The 19289-nt window shown below is 38.1% G+C and overlaps 1 protein-coding gene and 1 long non-coding RNA gene across 2 annotated transcripts in view; both read right to left on the reverse strand.

Annotated features, from left to right (window-relative positions):
• LOC135291260 (trichohyalin-like) overlaps window positions 1-19289 on the reverse strand; it is a 422947-nt gene that overhangs the window by 149767 nt on the left and 253891 nt on the right. The window lies entirely within an intron of this gene.
• LOC135289617 (uncharacterized) lies at window positions 12137-16943 on the reverse strand. Its single transcript, XR_010352377.1, has 3 exons — window positions 16923-16943; window positions 15746-15925; window positions 12137-12264 (listed from the first exon to the last, which is right to left on the reverse strand). It is a non-coding gene; the product is annotated as an uncharacterized LOC135289617 (long non-coding RNA).

A 19289-nucleotide genomic window follows, 5' to 3' on the forward strand; every position in this document is an offset into this window, starting at 1 on the left:
TTTATTTGTTTATTTATTTATTTATATTTATTTATACCCCTTCTTAGAATTATTTTTCTATTCAGAAATTGTTAAATTTTAAACTTTATTTTCTTTAACTGTTACTGCAGGTCTCCAAGATTAACTAAAGTTTCTACACCCCTCTAAACATTCTTGTTAAGTGTAGAAAGGAACAGCTTGAAGAAGGTAGATACACACCAGCAATATGAAAGTCAAAATAAATAAATTCACTATTTCTATAAATTATGTGAATGTGAGGTTTTTTTCCGTACTTGCACATACTTTCCTACTGCGACATCACAATACAAATCTTGAATTAGAGATACAAATATTCTCAGGAGCTTCTAAATTTTAACATTTCCTGATGTTTAATTCACAACAGAAATTTTTTTTAAATTAGGTTTATAGTTCTGAAACATGGGGTTTGCACTTGGCTCAGCATTCTTTTTGCAAGAAAAATTAAGGAATTATTTTAGAATTTGATTCTGATTTCACTAGAAGAACAGAAATTCAGATGGAAGACTTTGACTTCAACCTATGTGTTTCCTCTTTCTGCCTCTTACTCTACACTTTATCATCCCCAGGGTTTGCAGGTTTATAAACCCAAGTGCTAATTTATATTATTCTTTGCTCCATGCTTGGCTGTGCCTATCAGCCTATTAAGAAATTAATAGGGTCTCAGTATCTGTCATTGCTAATTTGAAGCAGGAAGAAAGACATGACAAGCCATAACATTGATGCATTTGAAAATATGTTAATTGTGTCTTTCTCGTTATTTAGCCTACTTAACTACTTGCCAATACTACTTCACTAAATACAAGTCACGAGAGATTACTTCTATATTTCAAAAATGTCTAAATTCCTTTGACATTCCAGATGTTTACTATCAATTGAAAAATAGTTTTCATGAGGATTCCTGTAGAGAGATTACCAGTCAGAGTTAAAAGTTAATGTACAATTGGTACATGCTACTGACTGCTTTTCGACCTCAAATGCTGATGAAAGTTAGGTCTCTGAACTCAGCAGAGTGGTAACTTGCTTTCAGTAACAGCAACTCTCAGCCTGGGTGTAGAATAGCTGCCAACAGTTCAATCACACTTTTGTGGCAAAATATCTGTGATAGCTCTAAAATGGCGTGGAAGCAAGGGAGTATTTTTTTCTCCCTAGCACATCTGGGTAACACTTACTAATGTTAACATTGACATGCATGAGCAATGGTGACTCTATATTCCCCTCAGACTGCAAAAGGATGGGCTTACTGTGTGTCAGTGTGTATAAGGAAGCATAACAAATGTTAGTGGTGATTTACTGAATAATTTTCCACTTTCTGTATGGAAACCTGTAATCCTGGAGGGTCCTACTCCATTTTAGCTTTTGGGAGGACACCAGATGTGGGTTTTTGGATGTGTAGGGATAGCTCTTTTAACATTTAGATGTCAAATTTCCCATTTTGATATTTCATTAATGGGCTGCAATGTCTTATGGGCTGAATGAATCTTATCTGCACAAATTTTTAAAAATCCTCCTCCCTCTCAAGAGATGAAGCAAGATGGGAGCCGTTCAAGCAAGAAGTCAGGAAATGTCTCCCTGACAGTGAATACGAGTGAGGGAGAGGGAAAGAGTGTGGGGGGAAAGAAGTGGGGAGACTGCATGCATGTGCAAAAGCTGGTAATTCTCACCACTGCTATGCTCTTCAAAATAAGCAACAACCATCTTATGGGATACAATTCTTTTGTCTCTATTCTTTGCCGTGTTACTGTATCTCGCTCTTCTCTGAGACTGGAATAAATTAGTTATACAAGGGGTGAAGAAAAATTTCACTCTTTAGCACACCAAACCACACTCATTTTGCATGTATTCATGTACATACGACTCTAGATCACAAGCTGAAGAAGAAGAAGAAAAAAGAAGGGAAAAAAAAGAATCAACTGAGATATAGATAGAAAAGGAAGATACGGGTGGAAAATGTCAAGAGGGGAGGAATTGTGTTTGTTCAAGTTGTTCTTAAAAGAAAACAATATCCCAGACCTAGAAATTCTCTGACTTAAGCATTTAGACTCAGATATTCAATGAAACCTTTGCAAGATCTCGCACCCAAATCCTCCCAAGTTGCATATAAAATACTAGATTCTTTGCACATCTGCTAAAATAAGCCTAGAGTTCAACATTATATTTAGCAGAAAACAGAGGGAAGAAATGCATCTGTATAAACACTACATTCCATGCAAAGTATACATCTTCACAGGAATGCTATGAAGGAAGAAAGTAATTCCTAAAAAAGTAGAATTGACCATTCTATCTGTGATCTTAGATTAGCAGGAATCCAAGGAGACAGTTTGATTTGAGGCGACAACAGAGCTCATGAATTTACAGCTGCTGGACAGCAGAATATTCAGGGGCTTGCTGAAGCCCAATCAGACAGTGCAGATAAATTACATTTCAAAAGCTGACAGCATCTTTCTGATGATTACTAATTTTTATGCCTCTAGCATAGAAAAGAAAGTGTGATAGAGCTTCTTATACAGATGAACTGCAATTGAGTGTAAGTTACATGTTGACTCCTGCTGACAAGAATTTAATCATACATACTCTATGTGGAATTCCAGCAGGAATTTTGTCTGACTCTGTCATGACAGTGAATATCCAACACTGGGTTGAGGATGAAGCTTGTATCAGATGGTGCAAGAAGGTCTCTCATGTTCCAGGTTTTTGGAAACCTGTGCCTAGATTCCTTCACTACTGGAGACTTTCTTCCATGAGTGGTCCTGCTGGACCCCTACATCAAGCTTAAATCCAGACCTAAAGCTTGCCCCAAGTTGTGTGTCAAACCAAACACATAATGAATGTTTTCATGTTTTCAATGTTTGCTTATCCGATAAAGGATAAGCAAAAGAGAAAGTCACAGAACCACAGAATTCACTAGATTGGAAAAGACCTTGGGGATCATCAAGTCCAACCTATGGTTAACACCAACTTCTCAGACAGACTATGGCACTGAGGGCTACATCCAGTCTTTTCTTAAACACCTCTGGGGATGGTGACTCCACCACCTCCCTGGGCAGCCTACTCCTATGCCAAATGACTCTTTCTGTAAATAATTTTTTTTCTAAAGCCTAGCTTAAGCTTGTCCTTAAGCATTTTAAGACTGTATCCTCTCGTCTTGTCAATGGTTGCCTGAGAAAAGAGGCCAATCCCCATCTGGCTACAACGTCCAACCTGCTTTCAGGCAGCTCTAGAGAATGATAAGGTCTCCCCTGAGCCTTCTCTTCTCCAGGCTAAGCAATCCCAAATCCCTAAGCTTCACAGGGCTTTTGTTCCAGACCCTTCACCAGCCTTGTCCCCCTCCTCTGGATGTATTCGAGCATCTCAATGTCCTTCCTAAATTGAGGGACCCAGAACTGGACACAGTACTTAAGGTACTCATCACCACTGCTGAGAACAGGGCAAAAAATTCTTGTAAGGGGAGAAATTACCCATATATGCCTTAGAAATAGAAAAAATGTGGCTAGAGTTCAACTCCATTCAACTTCCTTTCCATCCTTTAAACCAAAAAACTGAGTGAATGTTCTGAATTCAGAATGCCCCACTAGTTACAACTTTTTTCCAGTGAAAAGGGGAAAGATTTGTGTCTTATTTCATTACAGCCTGGGCTTCTTATTCTTGATTTTGGTAGGCCCTGGCTAAAGACACTTAGTGTTCTGAATGTTTAATCAATTTTTAAGAAGCAGTAACATATTATTGTACCAAAGAAAAAGCTGTGGCCAGTAGCAGCAGTAACTTTATTTTGGGTATCCCAAAACGGATTCACCTGCAGTCTAGGCCAGGTGTAATGCAGTCAACAGCACTGACCTGTGGAAAACAAAGTCCTTATTACAGTCCTTATTACTACAAAGCAAAGGAACATGGCAAAGATATGAGTACAATGAAACTTGAATCAGAAGCATTAAGAGATGGAAGGGAGAAAAGAACACAGACTATATCTCATCTCTGTGCCACACATCTTATTAATACAAAGAAAGAACAAATGACAAATCATCCCTTATCTATTTTTCTTGTACACAATGGATGCCTAATATATTTGGTCATTGATCTGCTGCAGTAAGTAAGCAGTATAAGAATATACAGTCCTGACAGCGAATTCGCTGGTGGGACTACATTGAGTGTCCTTCTCCAAACTTAAGAAATCTGTGTTATTTAAAAATACAATTTTTTAAAAGTTCTACATTTGCATTTCACAAAGTTTAAATATATGAGAGAAAGCAATACATACATTTTAACTTCTTTTCTTTGCTCTGCTACTGGTTTGCAGTGGCACTTTTGTAATCTATGCATTTTTACATTTTTTTGCCCATAGTTGAAATGAGTTTGTATAAGATAAACCTAGTTTTATGAGTAACAGTTTTTAAACTTTCTGATCACTGTTTCAGTTCTCTTATCCCTTCCTCTGTATCTGATGCTGTAAGTGTGCACCAGCAGCCAAGGAAGATGGTAGAGCCTCATCCCCACTCCCCATCTGTTCACTCTTCAGGAGGCAGCAGGTAACAAAATGCTGCATTCAGAAAGGTGAGGGAATCATAGGGGAAGAATTTTACAGGAAGAGCTATGTTGGGTCTGAGCTGTAAATGAGATTCTAAAATCTTCATTTTTATACCCTTAATCCAGGAAGCAGGAAACAGTCCTTTTCTAGTTCTGCAGTAACTGGTGAGGATGTGTTCTTATTTTTCATATGCCAGTTCTTGGGAGACAAAATGGTGTTCAGACTGCTTCTCATGGAAAGAAGGCTCAATGCTATTGGAGAACAGTGAGCAAAAATGACCACTTAAATGGTGTTAATATAAAAAATGCCTTGTCATTAATAGGATAACACCTCCTATATGTCACTCTTCAGTGTACACATCTCTATATTTTATTCTGGAGTAGGCAGAGCTTACTATTAACCACGTACATGGGGAACAGCACCATTTGTTTTCAAATTGTACATTTATAAAGAATGCTGATCTCTGATTCTAGAATCCCTTTCATAGTTACATGTGAAATAGCCGAGATATTATATAACCTCAGGTGTGGTCAAGTGGGGAAAAAACATATCTGTGGAATATTCCCTTTCTTCTTCAGATGCTCTATTGTTGCATGATTTTAACCATAGAAAAATGTTTTCTGCTCTCACAGTGATCACAGAGTCCTGTGATGTGAAAGAAAAAGGGAGGGCAGGGTGAAGGTTTGTATGGCATTTTGTTCAGGGGCAAGCATGTGGCTCCTAATATACTCTGGGGGACACAGTCATTCAATTTGTACCATGCAAAGTCAAATCACACGCTCATTAATCGGAAGTGAATGAGCTCCCCATACCCAAGCGGTGAGGCAAGTGATGTGATTGCTGGAAGTAGTATCACCTGGAATGCAAAATCAGAAAGGAGAAATTCAAGCAGCTCCTCATCATTGATACTTGCATTAAAGCAAGCTGTGAAAGAGAGGGAGAGGGTGAGGAATAGGGATAGGTGAGAAAGAAGAAAATGGAGAGGGAGAGGATGTGCTCTTGACATGGCTTTTGAGCACAGCTGCAGCACCTGCATTAACAGCTAGGACTTGCAATTGACAAATGCACAGAACTAATTAGAGGACAGGCAATAGCCCAGCTGTATAAAGCACCAACTTTACTCTGACATTGCTTGATCGGTATTGTTTGTGTTAGTGTATCTTCAGGATGTCTTAAAGGACATCAGGGTGCCATTGAGTCCAGTGGAATGCGCAAATAAAGTCTTCCGCAAGCCACTCATCCAGAGATTGCCAGACACAAAAAAAATCTCTTTTCTGTTTCTAGTAGTTCTCCACTATATATAATGGATTCCAAAGCCCTGGCAGCAGTTGCAGAAGCAGAGGACACAGATTGATGTGTGACTGCATGCACACTGCAGAAGGGTTTGGCTCTATTTACTGCAACCAACCAGGGCAGCAAGACTCCTTCCTCCACTCTTTTAAATTGTTGTTGCTTTCTCACTCTGGAAAAAACAGACGTAAGACCTAGTAGTCTTCCACTAAAAGAGGCACAGCACAGGAAGAGTTAAAATAAGAAAGCCTGAATGTTTAATCTGCCAGAAACATATGAGAAGAGCAATCAAATCTGGGATAAGTAGCTCTGAATGAGGTATGCCTGATTGCTTTAGACCATGCTGTTTGTCAGCCTTTTAAAATTCAAGTCATTACCAGATGCTGATCTGCTCTAATATTGTGATATTTTATCTGATTACACTTATGTGATTGTGCTATATCTGCTATTTGCCTTCCCATTTTTCCATGTATATTAAATGCAGGTGGTTTTATTATTCAGAGAGCTACAAAGTGTTGACTGCTCTGAATATAAATGGGGATATTATATCATTACCTTGCTCTGAAAGCAGAGTCATTGAGTGTGTAAATCATATGCAAGGTACCTAGTGGAGACACAATAAACCATAATGTCTTGAGAGAGAAAGCAATGAGAAAGAGATAAGGTAAAAATTTAGGGCATTGTTAAAGAAGGATAATCCTCATAATCCTATTTAGTTCTTTCAAACCACCATTTGATAATATAACCTTTATATTCAAAACTTTTTTTAAGTTCATTGAATATCTCTTGGTGAAGTTATTGTCACATGGAGTATTATCAATAGTGAGACTGAATAAAAACAAGATCACCAACCAACCAGGCACCTTAGCTGCTTTCAAAAAATGCAGAAAAGCCCCACACATTTCTGCTTGGTGGACCCTTCTTCTAAAAACATGTCTTACTTTTGGTACAGGGTTTTGGGATACCTTGGAAAAATAGTCAGGAATCACTTACAACATAGCTGAAAAGCAGATCAGAGTAACAGAGAAATCCCTTTTTCTTGCAAGCAAGAAAATTCCCCTGAAAATTTTGCTAAATTGAAAGCATGATAAATCCTGCTGTGATGATCCTTAGAAAAGTTACTGGATGATAGAAAGGCTGAGACTAGAGATGCCTCTGAAGAACTAGCCTAGTTCCCTTGCCAAGCTAGAGTAGTTTACTGAAGACAGTGTGCAGCTGCATTTTGGACAACTTCAGGGATGGAGACTTGACAACCACTCTGAGAAACCTGTCTAATTTTTCAAAATCCTACACGGGAAAAAAGTGTTTTCTTATGTGTAAATTAATATTCCCATCTTTCAGTTTGTGCCCATTCCATCTTGTCCTGTCACTAGGCACACTGTCTGCCTACATCTTCTTTACCTTCCCATGAGATATTCATACATCTTGATAAGGTCAACCCCAGCCTTCTTTTCTTGAGGCTGAACAGTCCCAGCTCTCTCAGCCTGTCATCTTATCTGTGCTCTGATAATCTTTATGGTGCTTCCCTGGACTTGTTCCAGTGTGTCCATGCTGCTCGGGGTGGGGGAGCCCAGGACCAGGCACTGCAGGTGTGGTCATCTCTAGATGTTTCTTTCTTCTTTGGCTGTTGTAGCATAACCTCTTGTGATCCTGCTCAACCTCCAACAGCTGTGACAGACAGATGAAGGTACATGCACAACAAACAACAAAAAAGTAAAATAGCTAATGCCTCCCCACCCCTGCCCCATCAGTTCTTCTTGCAGCCTTCAGGATGACACTAGGGCTGTCAAGTCCCCCAAAAAGGTTGCTGCACAAAACAAGCTCACCACTCCTGTGTTTACAGGAATGATTTTGGAGAGTGTGACTAGGAGTCCAGAGAGACAAGGAGCTGGCCAATTGGATGGTGACTCTAAGTAAAGCAGGATAACTTTATGTAGATGCTGATGGGGCAGAGTGTACAGAAGGCAGAGAGGGGAAGGCTGCACAATTTACACACAACAGCCATCAACTTTTCTGGAAAATAAAAATAAATTAAAAAATATATGTAAGAAGGAGAAGGGGCAGCCAATACAAAGGCCAAGGATGAACAGTTCAGAGACACTAGAATCTCAATAGGAAAAACTAGCAAATAAAGAAAAACAAACATAGGAGACAGAGACATAACTATTAAAGGTTGATTTAAGCTCACATTGTAAAGCATATCTGCAACAAAAGAAAAGCAAGAGCTAGGGCAAGGTGACAAAATTTTGAGTAAAGGTGGCTTGAAATCTGAACTGAGGAAAGCAGAAATGCTCTCCACTCTTTAAAATGCACTTTCAGAACGCAGAAACTAAGAATACTTCGAAAAAAAAGATAGGCATACATAGTCTTCCAAATAGTGGCAAGAATCAGATGGGCAAATCACAGCCTTAAATACCTCTCTCATGAATCTTCACTGATTTTTTCTACCTGGAAAATTTTCAGTAGCAACCTATTGACATTGATATACAAGTCTGAATACTAAAGGAGCTAACTGCCAAGCCTGAAGAAAAATGCCAAGCTTGAAGAAAAATGTGTGATTTTATCACAAATATCACAGAACATTTTGTTGATAAAGCCTCTGCTACTGCAGCCATGTGGGACAGGGAAGTCCTTATTTGAGTTTGTATTTCCAAAGTAAGCTTTTTGTCCACTTTTTTAGTCCCTCTGTGAAAAAGAGATTAAAGACAACAGCCCAAGGTTAAAAATGCAGAAAACAAAAAAAAAATTACTTCATATTTAAGCATCTATATTTTTTAATGATACAGAAAGTAATTTTCAAGATTTTTGAAATCTTGATATTCATCATTCTTGAGCTCAGTTTCACTCCTTTCTCAAATTTCCTGCACAGAAAAGCTAACTGCTGTTCCCTGATAAAAAAGTGTCTTGCTAATCACCATTTCATACACTCAAATCTGACAAATGATGGGGGGTGGGAGGAGGCAGGAAATGGAGGACAAAAATATGAAGGAAGTTCAAAAACTTCAAAAACTTCAAAAACTAATGGTTAAATGCAGTGTCAGTATAGAGGTTTCTGTAGGCAAAATACGTGCTGAACTGAACTAGGGCATTTTTAGAATGCTTTATTTCCTTCTGTTAGCAGTCCTTCAGAGGAGGAGCACTGATTTTACTCAGCCTTCAGAAAGCAACTGTTTGAGCTGGCACAGAGGTTCATTCCTATATCTGCTTGGTTGTTGCACCAGATTGAAGATTTAAAGATAAAATATGACCAAATGGAACAGCTTTTTCCTGTTATTTGACTTCTAAGATTGGGAAATAAAGGGAACATGGGGCTAGATGAACTGTGTTTGGATGTTGATACAGTACTTTCATGTTTTCAAGTTTCAGCATTTTTAAGGAAACTTACCTCAAAACTCACACTCAAATTTGTTGGGACAATCTTTTACAGAATCTGAATAACAGACTAGGAGTGAAAGACAGTGGTGTAAATTTTCAAAGGTACCCAGATACTCATGGAAAAGGAATCCAGTCACTTTTGGTTCTATTAAAAGCCTTTCTTGTATAGCATTTTAGAGTGAATAAAAATTACATTTGTGAAAGCTGCAAATTATACTAAATGTAAAGAATCTGTAAACACCAGTTAAGCCAGAATGAGGTCAAATCTCTTTTAGGAGATTAGAAAGACAGATCGATAAAATTTACAACAATGCTCCTTTTATGTGTTGTTACCAAGTGGTGTACTGAAGGTTGGAGGCATTCCTGAGGTGCAAATGTGCCACCACAAAGACCTAAGAAACCATAACAGTTAATGTAATCCTGGGTGGAATGACATCAGGCTTATTGGTCAGAGGGAGACATTTGAAATCTCTGGGTTTCAGATCCCACTCTCAACAATTTTTTCTCTTGGTATAAAAAAAGTTGGGAAGAGGAAGCTGGACATTTCTCAGATGACTGTAACAGGCACAGAAGAGTTTGTCAATTCTTATTCACATTCGTATGCAATAATTTGCCTTCACCTAGAGAAAAGTCAACTCATTTGAGAAAATTATATCAGAAGCAAAACAGCTTGAACAGTTTCTTGTCTTTCTCCTGCATTTGTTTATACGCTAATTCCTGTAATAGCTCTGCTAAAAATACAACTTTGTTTTGATTGTTAAAGTGAAAAGAACATCACTACAAACAGAGCCTGCAAAGTTTTTCAGTTCATCCTTCCATCTCACAGAAAAGCCCCTCAGGCACAGTGTTGCAAGGCCTGAATGAGTTCTTAATCAAATTATGCACACATTTTCCAGCTACATATTGTGAATTATCCAAGTACTGCATTCCACTGCTGTGGCCTGGAGTGACTCTAGGCTGTATAGTATCCATTTTTGTTTGATGAGAAAGCTCAGTCAGCTCCTTCAAGAGATCTCTTCAGACTGCTGTGTGAATTTTACAAAGACTTAAGCTGGTTAATGCACATCCAGGAGTGTAATTTTCCAAAGGCCTCAATGACTTCTGGGTAGTGACAAAAGTGACTTTGTGGCTTTTATCACTCAGGTCAACCTAGCAAGAAATTACTTCTGGAACTTTATCCATAATTTGGCAACTTGATATGTTACAGAAATAGTACATGTAGGAAATGGACTAACAATTCCTCTGGTGAAAACTCTCATTGGGAAAAACATATGAACGTACAGTTCCATGATGCATATGTGTTTTAGAATCACAGAATCATAGAATATGCTGAGTTGGATGGGACCCATCAGGATCATCAAGTCCAGTTCCTGTTCCTGCACAGGACATCCCCAAGAGCCACAGTATGTGCCTGAGAGCATTGTCTAAATGCTTCTCAATCTCTGTCAGCCTTGGTGCTGTGACCACTTCCCTGGGGAACCTCTTCCAGTGCCAATCTTCTTCTGGGGGACAACTTTTTCCTAATATCCAACCTGAGCCTCCCCTGACACAACTACAGGCCATCCCTTTTGTTCCTGTCACTGTCACCACAAAGAAGAAATCAGCATCTTCCCCTCACAAGGAAGTTGTAACTGCAGTGAGTTCTCCCCTCAGTCTCCTCCAAGCTGAACAGACAAAGTGACCTCAGCCACTCCTCCTGCGGCTTCCCCTCCAAACCCGTCACCATCCTTGTGGCCTTCCTTTGACACTTTCTAACAGCTCAATGTCTTTTTTGTATTGTGGCACCCAAAGCTGCCCCCAGCACTCGAGGTGAGGCTGCTCCAGTGCAGAGCAGAGCAGGACAATCCCCTCCCTTGCCTGGCTGTGATGCTGTGCCTTGTGCACCCCAGGACACAGGGCTCTCCTGGCTGCCAGGGTGCTGCTGGCTCCTGTTTAACTTGCAGTTGACCACATCCCTTTCCATGGAGCTGCTCTTCATCTTCTCATTCCCCAGTCCACACACACAACCAGAGATGCCCCATCCCAGGTATGGAATATGGCACTTGTCCTTGTAAAATTTCAGAGCTTTGCAGATGTTAAGGCACCATGTCACAATCTTTTGTTTCAAAGGAAATGTCAGTTTTAGGAGTACCAGAAGCTGGGGCATTGTTGTCCATGCTGTCCCTCAGTTACAGTGATACAAGTGTTCAGTAAAGAATCTCCTTAATTCTTAAGGAATTAATAATATCTAATAAATCTATCTAATTCAAACCTAGTCCCAGTTTGAAACTATTGTTTCCCCCTCCCTACTTCAACAGCTCCTGATGAAGATTCCCTCTCTGGCTTCCATGTAGGCCACCTGAGGATACTGGAAGGTTGCTATGAGGTCTCCAGGCAACCCCTCCTCTTCTCTAGGCTGAACAGTGTCAACTTCCTCAACCTGTCTTCACAGGTGAGGTGTTCTGCTCATGTTTTAATGTTTCATTAGCTCTTAAAAAATTATAAATGAATTGGTGTGACATATATTTGTTTTATTACTAAAGAAATAAATCCTGCTTTGCTCATATCATACCATCAAAGTACATAAGCCAACTTTATTCCTGCCCTTACTTAAAATCTGTCCATTTACAGATGAAGAAATTAAAGTGTCCACAAAATCTCTTGCAATGTCTTGTCTATTATTGCCTCCAACCCCACTACTACAGCTATAGAGAGACTCATATTAAGCAGCTACTGAAATAAAAAATTTGTTGTGGAAATTATGATTCTTCCTGACAATCTTCTTCTCTCTTGGCAAAAGGCAGGGATTCAGAAGAGAATCCTATTTCCTAAAGAGTGTTTAGGTCAGGCATCTTCACAAAATGAGTCCACTCAGCTTTCATAAACTATGGCAGTGGTTTTTCATGGAATGAAAACATTTATTTGAGGAAAACATTGTTAGCCACTAAATTCATCAATACTGGCCATAAGTTGCTTCTGATTTTTCTTTCAATAATTTTTGTGCAGAGAACTCATCCATCCAGTGTCCGATATTGTTTTCCAGTTACTGCTTTCCCAAGGGCAACGTGTTTTACTTCCATCTGCTGGCAAAAGGAAAGGCTTCTTGTTAATGTACATATGAACATATATGCTGAGCATATATGAACACATGGGAACCAGTAGTAGTGTGTTTTTATTCCTCTTTAGCCATGTAGAAAAAGGCTTCTGTAGCTCTTAAAACCTTCACAAACCAACACTTCTGCTGCATTTCTGAGCCACAAAAAAATTTGGAGACCTAAAATAATAGCATGCCTAAAATTTGACAAAAGAAATTACCCCTCAATTTAATTTTGCAGTATGACTAGCATACAAATTCAGGCAGTCTAATAAAGTATTTAGAAATCTGTTCATGATTCTTTGCAGATGGCCCCTGAAATTTATATCTAAACATAACAGCAGTGTATTCATTAGCAGTGTCAGCAAAATAAACATTTTCAGTAACAAAAATACAATAAATGTAAAGGAAATATTGAGTCAGAGCCTCATACTGTACACACAAGCACAAGATTGTTCAAGATTTTTTTATTTTTATATAATAATCTATAAATGCAAGTAATACATACAGTATGGAGAATGATGGGCCAGTCATTTGGAAATAATTTGCCTTATATGGAAGAAGAGGGGATGCTACAGAAGGGGACATACAACAAAGACTCTAATGAGAAGCATGCAGTTCTTAAAAAAAAAAAGAGTACCAGGCTACTGTAAACACTCTCCCTCAGTTTTTGATTCTTGACTAGTAGAAATATAGACTCTTTAATACTTTTTAATGTTTTTGACTACTTAGGCATGTCATGATCAGCTTTCTTTCTGCTTGAAACTTTGTACCATCTGGGTACCAAAGCATGTTTTGAACACTATAAAGTAAAATATGTACAGCAGAAAAACTTTCTATACCAAATTTTGAGAAAAATTCTACTATACTCTAAGAGCACTACAAATTTATGAAAGTATATTTTTTCTAAAGGTAAATGCATATTGTAATTTCTCAGTTCTGTATTAAGGACAATATTATATTAAAGACACCAAGAAATCTTATTACCAGCTCCTTTGGAATTTATAACTTAGGTCACACATCAAACCAATTATCTGTAAAAACAGTATATCCTCCTTCTTTCTTTCTTTCATCCATATATAATCAACTTTTATCTATACCTTTTTTTCATAGACCATATAGTATGTTAACAACCTCTAGTTGCTGCCAATAAAAGAGTTGTTGGCTATGAACAACAAAAATCCTTTCTTTTCTCAGTAGCTGTGGGAGAGATAGGGCTCATTAAAACTAGACTGTTCTTCTCAAACAGAGAAGGAAGAGAAAAAAAGATATGAAAGGGAAGAATGTCTGGCAGGTAAGGATGCTATTTCTAATATTTTCCTCCATGTAAACCTCAGGATTACTTCAAGAACTGGCTGTATTTTAAAGATATAAGAAAAATTTCTAGTTATCTGGGAAGGCTTATGGGGTGGTCCAAGAGATCAAAACATTGCTAGCAAAAACCTTCATGGGGAGATTGAGCCATAACCTAAAACCAGAGAGACAGGAGCAAGAAGGCATGAGAAACAGGTGCAAGGAAAGTAAAAAGATAATAACTAGTTTGAACACGACTGAAAGAGGCAACTGCCTTGAGGAGGTGTATGACTTCTTTTACTATGAAAACCCCACTTGTATTTACTGTAAATACACAACACCTCTAGTCTCAGAGGCAATTCCGAAAGACCAAAGTTAATATGCCAAAACAATAAGTTTTATAGATTATCAGTTTACCCCTATGAGAGTGTTAGTTTTCTCTCATAGGTATGAAAGAGGCAGTTCTGTCACCACCAACAGTAGACTGAGAGCAGAGCAAGACATCATGAAGATACAGTGAAAAGGATGCCTGATGCCCATTTTATTGAGAAAATAAAGAATAAGGTGGGAACCTCAAGCCTAACGTAGAACAGCAGATAAAAAAGAATATTCACTCCAATAGCCAGCATGCTGTTTGAGTAACTTTGTGCAGTGGGCTTCAAATTTCAATGCCTTAGCTGACCAGCTTAGCAAAGGAGATCTTAGGATTGCCCTGCTGCACCATGCAGCTCATTCAAATTCTCATTCATTCTAAATATACAGCCTGAAATCAGGAAGAGTGAGGAGTTTCCACCATGGGCATACAAAAATAAAACCAAATATTTGACCAAAAATGCTGTGGATCCCACATCCAGGACAGTTGCAATTCATGAGGTGGGACACTACTGTAGGAGGACATGGCTGAGTGGAGAAAACTAACAAGAAATTATCAAGGAGTGGGGAACAGAGATGTACTTTCTAGCTGGCATGTGTGCTAATGCTAATAGAATAATGTTTCTAGTTCTCATGTCCATCACAGAGATCAGGATATGCAGAAGAAAGGGTCCACCAGCTCCCCATGCACTTGGGGCAGAAGTTCAGCTGTGTTCCAGTCAGGCAGAGCCCCAGCAGCAATGCCATTGGGGCTCGGGACAGACCTGAGGATAAGGTCCTCTGTCCTACTGGGCACAAAGCTGAGCAAGGACAGAGAACCTGGAGATAAGGGAAAAAAATTTCTCCATAGGAGAAGCCACAGCAGGGCTATGTGGTTTGGGAGGTAGTGCTGTCTCCCTCCTTGGAGGATTTCCAGCCCCCATGGGATAATGTCCTGACTCTGTGGCTGAGCCAGGTGGAGGGGGGTGGAAGGGGTTGGAGAGGGTTGGAGCAGAGACTTCCTGAGATCCCTGCTGGCCTTAAGTATCTTATACTGATTCAATGTTCTCAAGTCAAGGAGGGCATCAGAATGCTGGAAAGGAGTCCTGAAAGACCTGATTAAGGATGAATTGAGTAACTGGAAAAGGTGCAGTGCAGAGGAAGATTTTAAGGATCTCAATCTTTTTACCATATTAGAAACAGGTTTGTGGATGCATTTATCACTGTTCTTAAGCACAACTTAGGAAAAACAAACCTGGTAAGAGTAGGCTCTTCAGTCTGCCAGAACTTACAACAGGATCCGATGATAGAGACAGAAGACAGAAGAAAAGCTACAGAAAGGAAAAGCATGGACTTTTATAAAATTAACATAATTAAGTGAGGATTTGTGAAAATTCTCTGGTCTCAACAGAATGTAAGTAAGATCAGTTACAGCTGGTATTTTAGCCTTTTATTCTGAGAACCTTGAGCACAGAATAATTTTTTTTTTTTAATAATCAACATGAGTCAGAGGTTTTTTTCTAACCAAAAAAAATTAGAAAATACATATATCATCCATTGGGTAAGAGGAAGCACAAATAAAGTCTAGGAAGAGAGCTTATGAAAGAAACTTAAGTCCAAAGGAAACAAAAGTATGCAATTGCACAGGTGACAGCTATAAGCTGGCATGACACAGAAGATTGAAAAAATAGGTACTTGCACTAACTCAGTTCTTGAAGTAACTGGCTTTGTTGTAACAATTCTGCAGAGTTTTCAAAAATTCACATGACCAGAAAATCTGGCATTATGTCCATAAATTTGCAGCACACATGGAGAAGAAAGGTTACCTGGAGCAGGAACTATCTTTCTGTGTTGAGAAGGTGGTGTGCCTCTTGTATTGTTACTGAGCAGTACCATTAGGATTTGCTGCCAAGGCATAACAACATGCTGATGTACAGGCAGAGCACTCATTTACTGTGTTCTGGACTTGAACCAATGCTGTGTAGAGCCTTACAGTTTCATAACAACTGGACGGAAAGACAAATCAGAAGGTTAGATAAATGTCAGAGACAAATAACAGCCTGTACATGGTTAATATTTATTTCCAAGTACAAACACAACAGAAAAGAGCAATAATTAGCTGAAAATGCACCAAGAATATTTGTAGGCATAAAACACAGTCGTTTGAGAGAAATGTCATAAGTAATGAGTAATTTCAATATTATTTGCAGATCTGGTACTGAGCTAAAAGCAGAAGCTATAGTCAGAACTTTTTCTAACACCATAGTGACATTAAGAATATATCATGAAGAGTTTTCAGTGTTATCAAATCCACTCTTCTTTAAAGAACATAGAAAAGAGCTAGCAAACCTTTTGCTTTGTATTACAGCCAATGTTTGCTGTTGCTTTAATTAGGGGTGTTGGTCTGGTGAGTGAAGTGCTTTGACAAAGGAAAATGTAGAACAGATTAAAAAATTAGAGTAGGCACAGTTTCTTGTGCAAAAAAGTTTGAAGATGCCTTCTGGGATTTGATACTGCCTTTTGTAACACTTAAGCAGCCAAGTAGCAAGATTATTTTATTTAAAAACTCTATTACATTTGAAGTCATGTGCTTTGCCATACAGATGCTCAGGGTAAGGGTTCTAAGAAAGGGCCGTGCAACAAGGAGCCCACCATAAGAACAAGTTCTGAACTGCCATCTCCTTTATAAGCATATACTTCCAACCACCCCAATTATCTTTGATGAAATGGGTTTGGGATCAGCTAAACAACCATTCAACATCAAAAACCTGAAAGGAATAAAATTTTTTAAATTGCAGAGTATAAGCATAATTTGACAACTGACAAATGCAATCTGAATTATAAGTGCAAGTTATAACAGCCCAAAATTTCCCTTTGGCAGCATCTCTCCAAGGCTACTCTATCATCACACTGCTGTAGGACTACGTGATGGAAAGGTCAAAAAAGCTTCTGCTTGGAAAAGACCTCTGAGACCACGTAGTCCAACTTTTGACTGATCACCACCTTGTCAGCCAGACATCATGGCCCAATCAATTTGTGATCATCTCCAGGGATTGTGACTCCACCACCTCCCCTGGGCTGCCCATTCCAATGTTTAACAACTCTTTCTGAGAAGAAATTCCTCCTGGTGTCCAGAATTCCTTTTGATGTCCTGATGTCCAGATTCAATACCAACAATCTTTTTTCTGCAAAAGTACAAGAACCTTGCTTATCATCAGCAATGTTTCTTTCAAAAAAGTGCACTGAATCACTGCAATATGTTTTCTTCATAACTGATTCTGCAAATGTTATTTGTAAGTCAATGAAGAGCTCAAGTTTTGTTTAATTGCTCCATTTTTATTAATATTAATTCAATGCATTTTAAAGGCTGCTGTGGCTGGAATTAAAAGGAGGTTGTTACACTATTGAACATTTCTCCTTTAGGCTGACAAAAAGAATCCATCTCTTAACATGATGACAATGACAGACAGTGAATGAATCACTGCTTGAGGAAACCAATTTATTTAGTCACTGTGTCACAGTTATTTATTACTTATCAGCACATGCTGTTAGTTCAATTAAATACAAAAACCTGAAGTTCTCTTCTAGCCTTCTCTTCTTCTCAATTTTTAAAAACACACAACAAATCAGAAAAGAATTACTAGAATCTGCAGTGTGAAGGCTGAACCCTTTAAGTTTATTGTGCTTCTCTTGTTTTAATTAAAACTTTTTATTAAATTTCTGCAGCCAAAGTATGGGGATTATTAATCTTATTCAGTAGATAAAGATATTAGTAGAGAGAGGACAAAAATAAGAAATTAATAGTAAGACAAAGTGTTAATTGCAACATTTTACCAAGAAAAATACAGGGAGCTGCAAAGAGCAAATATTTTTTCCCATCTGTTTACAAAGGAGTAAGAAATGAAAATTACTAATTTTCATTGTGCACTATATGTGCACATCTGTCATTTAGAACATTAGTAATAAATGTATCTGCCATTTCACAATATAATCACAGATATATAAAACCAATCATATTCAGTTCAGTACCACCCTTCCTCCTGCTGATTGTTTCCTATATGTTCATTAAGGCATCATGAGAGCAGAAAACAGAATTTTTGTTCCTCATGAGAGGATTCTCTGGTTTTTGCTTAATATTACAATTAACATGGGAAGCCTTTCTTATTAATAATATAAATGGCAAAATAAATAATATAAATATGAAACTTTCTGGTCCAAGGACAAATTAGCATTTGGAGATCTGCTTAGTAAGTACCATTGCTGAAGTAACAATAAATTAAAGTTACTGCACCCAAAACCAAAATGTTTTAGATTAAAAGGATAGTCTGAATTGCAATTCCAAGTACAGTTACACATCAGCTGTGTCAAACACTGCCTACTGATTCTTGACCCTGATTCCATTTTGCAGTGCATTATATCCCAACAATTTCAGGGACTGTCATCCATCACTGGCCCTAACTTTGGGTAAATTAATTCCTTTTGGACAGTTGAAATTTAATGAAAAATACTGGCAACACCACTTTTCTTCTGCAGTGAGTGGAGGTATAATTAGGGGCCCAAGGGCTCCCTGTTCTCACCTCTTTTTTTTTTGTTTGGCTTCCCAATACAAATTTTAGTGGCAGTGAAGTAATTTTTTTTTTAAACAGTCCACTGAAAAGTGTATCAGGCATTCACATTTTTGACACACAATTATTTTCATAAGACAATAAAAATCTTAGTTAACCTCATTCTCAGTTCTTAGACACATTTTTTTTATTAAAACAACACAAATTTAAAAAGTAGAAGGAACAGGATTCATCAGGCTGGACCATACCCTGCAGAGCCTCATTATTCATACTAAGGACACAAGATTCACCAGCCAGAAATGTAGTAAAACCATCAACTATTGATCCCTGTACCAGTTTATATCACCACAAAGGAGAGTAATTTACTTATGACAAATATTACTGTGATAAGACATGTATGGAGGCACTCTCCATCAACAATGAAAACACAGAAATTTTCTTAATGTGCTCTCCTGCACATATTCTTTTTTGAAAACAATATACAGATTTTTTCACAATTTTAGTGAAAAAAAGTGAGGAAACTCCACCATTATATAATCTGATGCTAAGATTTGGTAGGAAGAGACATATTTGAATGGTCTAAATTCTACCTGTTCTTGATATCTAACTCTTTCTAATAGGAGTTGTAGCTCTTCAGAGGTATATAAACAATGTAAAAAGATAAGACTCAGTAATTTAAAGGAAATTTATGTTGCCTCAAGAAGGTTCTAGTATAGTAAATGCTGCTTATTTTAACTTCCTTGGAACAGTGCCAATAGCTCTTCAGAATTTTAGTAAAAAGATATATTCCATAAAAACCCTCTTT

This window comes from Passer domesticus, chromosome Z, assembly GCF_036417665.1.
Source record: "Passer domesticus isolate bPasDom1 chromosome Z, bPasDom1.hap1, whole genome shotgun sequence".
Lineage (NCBI taxonomy): Eukaryota > Metazoa > Chordata > Aves > Passeriformes > Passeridae > Passer > Passer domesticus.